Below are 6,606 nucleotides of genomic sequence, written 5' to 3' on the forward strand. Positions count from 1 at the left end.
ATTGGTGAAGAAGGAAGAAACGACAACAGCACTCGGTGTAGCGCATACCTCCACCAGGCTGAACAGTTTATGTTTTGTATCCCACTGATGGGCCCAATCTGGATTCGGACTTGAACCAAAATCGAATCTGCTTGTTCTTTTCAACCCCCCAACTCATCCACCAAGTATTGTCAAAACTCGTCCACAACTTTTTCAGACATCATGCTATACGAGTGTTTTAGCCCTTTCTCTCAATGGTGAAGAAACACTTAAAACATGGGTATATATATATATATATATATATATATATATATATATATATATATATATATATATATATATATATATATATATATATATATATATATATATATATATATATATATATATATATATATTGTTGCGATTTCGCGCCCGCCGGCGTGCGAGCGGCCACGTAACTCGAATCGCGGCACGTCGCCCACCGGACGGACAATCCCGTCGTGACCCTCTCGGACTAACGCCGGGAACTAGTCACGGGTGGGCCTTTCGGCCTCACCACGATCGTGCCAATCGGCCCCCCGCGTGGGATAGGGTTGCTCGCCAAATTCGACCTACCTAAGTACCCACACGGATGGTAGACCGGGCGATCGCACCTCGCCGCAGGTCGACTTCGGACACGGGCCACTTTAAGCGACCCGTTCCGTACTATCGGGATAACCGAGCGGTGTTATCGTCAACCTCGACGGTTCGATTAATTATTGGGCGTTTTTAGCCCACGACCAACCCTTTACGTGAAGTAAGATGGAGATTCAATAAAAGAAAAGACGAAGCGAAGCGGGAAAAACAGTTCAACATAAAGCACATTTATTCCGCGGCAAACGGAAAGCACACATATACAATCACAACAATTATGCACCAAAAGCAAATGTAAAAGTAACACGACAATTCTGCACAAAAAGCAAATGCAACAAAAGAGACACAATGCAGATCTACTACCGACTACCGAGCACACGGCAACACTTATACAGTTTTACTTCACAGACGGCGCCGACAACACATATACTCCAAAGCAAAAGAAAAAGGGGCCACCCTCATCGATAAGGGGGCAGACGGGCCTGGGGCCGAGACCGCGTCGAGCCTACCCGTCTGGTGATGAGCCGCAAAATGGCGGCGGCGCCCCGACTCCACGGGCCTCGCTGGCACTGCCTGGAATGGGGTGGGAACGGGGCCCCCTTCTCACACTATCTCAGCGCGGGTGGAAACAGGGAGGGGTTGTTGATGCTCGGGGGAAAGAGGATATCTGGCTGGCTTGGGTCCCGCGACGAGCGACTCCACTGCGACCTCGATCGCGTTACCGGCCTCCCCTCTCCGCAGCTCCCCGACTCTGACACGAGCGCCGACCTCCACAAAGATTCTTGGCTTCTCCAGCCTCTCCGGACCCCGACAGACACTCTCTCGACTGATTTCGCCGCCGCCACAACTCTCCAACTCTTTCCTCTTAACTCTTCAACTCTTCCCAACTGCCTCGATTCGCTCCGCGCTCGGTGCTTTATAGTCCGACAGGAGAAATCATATGCAGATTTTTGGATCAGGAACGGCTCGGGGGCGGGGCCACGCTCCCCATTGGACAGAGGAAAAGTGGGCGTGAATCATTCTTGATCCGCGAATCTGCATATAGCGATTATACTCCGACGTGCCTGGAGGCGGGGCCAAATCGCCCCACGCTCGCTGATAGGACGGAACAGAAGTGGGCGTGAATCATTCTTGATCCGATTTCTCGGAAAGGCTGGTGTTTTTGCACCCGCTGCTCGGTGCGCGCCCTGTACGAATCCAGTATCGGTGCCCACAAGCGGCGCGGGAATGGCGGTGTCAAAAGAACAAAAGAACAAAAGAATGCAGTCAAAAGAACACAAAGTGTATAACGTTAACCTGCTGAAAGACACTTTAGGAGACGATGTGTGCAATGAGTTGCTCTTTGTACATGCCTCCACAGGCTGTGGTTCAACTTCAAGGATTTTTGGCATCGGAAAAAAGTCAGCCTTCCGAAAATTAGTGAAATCTGATCCTGTCATGAAGTCCTGTGCTAGTGCATTCATCTTTCAAAACAAATCTCAAGAGGACATATCAGATCTTGGAAAAGACCTGATGGTTGATCTATTTGGTGGCAAGTCTAATGATACGCTATCATCACTGCGCCATATCATTTTCACCAAGAAAGTGGCAACTGCTCAAGCATTTGTCACTCCTGAACGGCTTCCACCAACATCACCTGCAACAAGATTCCATAGCCAACGTGTGTACTTTCAAATTATGGGTTGGATGGGGATGGCAAATGAAATGAACCCAACTGAATGGGGATGGAAACAGGAAAATGATCAGTTAATTCCAATTATGACCCAAAACAATGCTGCGCCTCACGAACTCTTGAAAATTATCCATTGCAACTGTTTGAGGGGGTGCAAATCCTCTCGATGCAGCTGCAGACGCTATGGACTCCCCTGCACTGCTGCATGTGGCCCTTGCCAAACTGAAAACTGTGACAATCCAAACAACACTGAAGAGGTCGATACTGACGAGGAGGATGACACAGAAAAACTGAACGCTCTGAAACTTATTCTATGGACAAAGGTTGGATTTTTGTGTGACATAATAGGCCAACATCATTTTTTTATGATCTTAATGTGTTCTTTGCCCCCAAAAACCGAGGGGCAGACACCAAGATCATCAAATTTGAGTTGATAGTTACAGAGTTATGATCATTAAAAGGTTTCGGCCAGCATCTTGGACGCCATCTTGAAAAAAAAACACTTTTCCGGGGGTCATACTTTGATAAACTTTTAGTATGTTATAAAGTACACTAAAACCTACTAGAATCGGTTGAGAAACCTTTTGTAGCAATTTTTTGGGGGTTAAACTGTATATTGACCTGACTATCTGGTTTATGCCGAGTTGGTCAGGGGTTCATCCCAACAGCAAGATAACGACCCAAAACATACCTCCAGGCTACGTCAGAACTACATTCGAGGAAAACAACAAGATGGTAGGCTTCAAATCATGGAATGGTCAGCACAGTCTCCAGACTGAAACCCCATCAAGCTAGTTTGGAATGAACTGGACTGAAGGGTGAAAGCAAAGCAACCTCCAAGTGCAACACATTTGTGGGAACTTCTGCAGCAGTGTTGGAAAGAACCTTCCGAACAATATTTGATTTCCATTGTAGGAAGAATGCCACGAGTATGTTCGGCTGTTATATCTGCAAAAGGTGGCAACTTAGATGAGTCAAAATTTAGATTAAATTTTCTTCAACAAAACGATTCCATGATTTCTTTTTTATCTGCAATTGTTTATTTGTTCTTTCCTTTAATTTTAGAGTACATTGAAACATTAAAACTGGAAAAATGAGGGTGTTTTAAAACTTCTGACCGGAAGTGTATAATATATATATATATATATATATATATATATATATATATATATATATATATATATGTATATATGTATATATATATATATATATAATATATATATTTAAAATTCCCGTATCTGGATCTTCACCAAATTCGAATCGATTCGTCATTGTCATACATGCAAGCTGTGCACTAAGTTTCATCCGAATCCATACATAACCTTTTGAGATATTGTGTTATATATTTCGTTTTTGGCCCTATCTCTCAATGGTGAAGAATCCCCAGTTTCTGTTCAACCGGTGGAAAAAGTACACTGATGTCCTTGTTCGACATTTGATTGTACTGTACAGACTCCACCACGAGCCTTCAATCTCAATATAATTAAACACTGGAATTTCATCGTTTATTGCATCGTATCTCTGGCGATGAACCACATCGAGGTAAACAGATTTAATTTCTGCTTGTAATTGTCAAACCGTCTGCTTTGGTTGTGGATGACAGTCTGACTTGCTCTCAATGAATCGTTAATTTGATTACACCATGGTTGTTGTTATGAGCAATGCAATGAATTTTATCTTTGTCTCCCTTCCAGCTGTTTGCCGAGGATGGGTCACACCTTTTTTTTTTTTCATTTTTACGATTATCAGATGCAGCCTTTGGCCCAGAGGAGAATGGAACCATACAAGAGGAAATCTATTTTGTCACAATGAAATGTTTTCACAACAGCCAACTATCATTGTGACGTGCGGGGCCTGTGTGGTGCATCGAGTGGGTGTGTGGTTGTGTACAAACATGCTCAGATTTTGGTCCATTTGTTTTTTCTTCTGAAAAAACAGAGTTGACAGTTTATTTCCACTCGATAGGCACATCCAAGTGTCCATTTGTTTACCTGTAAGGAAAAGAAATGTGTGTGTGTGGAACAAAAGGTTGCTTTTATTTATTTATTATTTTTTGATTGACGGAGACCTTGTAACCTATTTCTAAACCTGTCATCATTTGTTCCAACTATTGTACCAACTTGAGGCTTTGAAAGCCTTTTGATTGTTGTCTATCGAGTTCTTGAAAGAAACTTGACAAACATCTTCAATTTGACTTTCTCTTTTTTTTGTTTTTTTTTTAATTTTTACTTTGATCACAGGTCACATGACCTTCGAAAATCATTTTGCAGAGCATTATTTGAGTTGGAAGCATCAAATGTGTCTTTTCTTTCTCATGTGACTTAATTACCTCCGTCACCAAAGGTGAAGGAGGTTATGTTTTCACCCCTTTCTGTCTGTTTATTTGTTTGTGTGCAGGATATCTCAAAAAGTTGTGGATGGATTCGGATGAAATTTTGTGGACAGGTTGGGTGTGTGACAAGGACAAACTGATTAGATTTTGGTGAAGATCCGGTTCCGACTACTAGAATTTTTTTTTAGTGATTCTTCACCATTGAGAGATCGGGCCAAAAAGGATATATAGCACGATATCTCAAAAAGTTGTGGACGGATTTGAGGTGGACTTGTTGGGTGTGTAACAAGGAAGAACTGATTCGATTTTGGTGAAGATCTGAATCTGGATACGAGAATTATTTAATATTGAAAAAGTGATTCTTTACCATTGAGAGATAGGGCCAAAAACTATTTGTCGCATGATATTTGAAAAATGTATTTGGCCTGATATGGTCGTGTGGTTCAGGCATTGAGTGGTGGAGGTATGCGCTCGACCGAGTGCCCTTCTCGTTTTTCATGTGACGTTTACTTGAGGTCAAATGTGACTGGGTTGACATCTAATGCGAGCAGAGGTATATCCAGACACATTCACCTCAAATTATATGTTCTCATTCATTTTGCTTTCCTGCAAATTGAGCTTTTTGCCCTTGGTCTTTCACATCCTGCTGGGCTCACTTCCAGCTTCACACCACTCGGCAGCTTCATATGTCTATCACGCTCTGCGGTCATCACTTTGCTCGCTATCCCAGGGCTTGAAAATCCCCCAAGTTTCACAAACTGGCCATTTCTGTACTTTGCCTTCTGTTTGTGGCTTGAACATTTATTTACATGTTTTGGTTGAATATCTAAACGGTCTCAATAAAGTGCAGTTTGCAGATGTGAAACGTTAAAAAAAGAATTTTCAATGCATTCATCTGTGGCTTGGGGAAGAGCATGTATGAGTACACACAAATCATATTTTTACAAACTTTTTTTTTGTATTGGGATCTGATGATATTTTCTTCAAATCTCATGAGAAATGCATCAGGAGCTTTTGTTAGGGATATCTCGAGCAGAATGAGGATATAGCTGCTCTTTTGATTGTATAAAAGAGGGTTATCAATGTTCTTGCTCTGACGTGTTCATACCTGAAATGGCAGCTTCACACCACTTCCCACCACTCTCCTGGCTTGCCACAATTTTTTTTTTTTTTTGTGTCTACAAGATCCAGGCTTATGGAAGAGCTCAAACATAATTGGATCAGAACAGAACGAAATGAACAGTAGAGAAAGGTGGAGAGGAGAGGAGGGCAGAGTGGGGATACCAACGGCAGGGTTGAAGGCCAAAATAGAGGAAGGTGGGGGAGGAATGAGGGGTAGGGAAGGACGCATAGTGTTGACGGTATGGATACAGAAGGAAAAACTTGAAATTTAGGAGGAGATATGCTTGTGGGGTTATTTGGAGGGGGTGGGGGGGAGGGGGGTAGGATAATGGGTGAAGAAAAGATCATGATTTTGGACGGGGGTGATCTAAGATTGTGGTGAACTGATGTCTTGAAGACCTGGAGGGAAGAATAAGATTGAAGATGATGTGGAAGTTGGTTCCACAAGTGGGGAAAGCACAAGGATCGAATCAGTGGAGTTCAACAGGGATCCTAGATTTTGGAAGTTTCACCAGAAAGGGGTTGGTGATGGACCTTGTGTGTCCTGCAGAAACCTGGGGGGTGAGGAGGGACAAAGCATGGAAAGAGCATAGGGTGCAAGACCAGAAAGGAGGTGATAAAAGACGGAGAGACCACTGACCTGTCTGCAATGGGATGGACATGTAAACGTCGATCAGTCCCTGCGAAAGCCCAGGGTGAGTATGTGGTGCAGAGTGAGCACCGCTGTGGTCTATGTGTCCAGGCCTTGCAAAGGAGCAGCGGGAACTGACCTGGAGATGCAGAACAGCAGGAGCTGCCGGCCCAGGACCCCTGACCAGGTACTCCTGCACATCAACACGAGACTGAGTACATCCCACTCCAGCACCCAGATCACTTCATCCGTCCT

The 6,606-nt window shown here is 43.6% G+C and overlaps 1 protein-coding gene across 2 annotated transcripts in view; it reads left to right on the forward strand.

Moving 5' to 3' along the window:
- Nucleotides 1-5,477, forward strand: part of DCTN5 (dynactin subunit 5) — a 98,624-nt gene extending 93,147 nt beyond the window's left edge. For both annotated transcript variants that reach the window (XM_085886384.1, XM_085886383.1), the window contains one exon: nt 3,961-5,477. The gene's annotated coding sequence lies outside the window, so the exon portion shown is untranslated. The remainder of the gene's footprint in view (nt 1-3,960) is intronic.
- The last annotated feature ends 1,129 nt before the right edge of the window (nt 5,478-6,606 follow it).

Source organism: Eptatretus burgeri, chromosome 6 (assembly GCF_056783735.1).
Source record: "Eptatretus burgeri isolate ZD-2024b chromosome 6, Ebu_testis_v1, whole genome shotgun sequence".
Classification (NCBI taxonomy): Eukaryota; Metazoa; Chordata; class Myxini; order Myxiniformes; family Myxinidae; genus Eptatretus; species Eptatretus burgeri.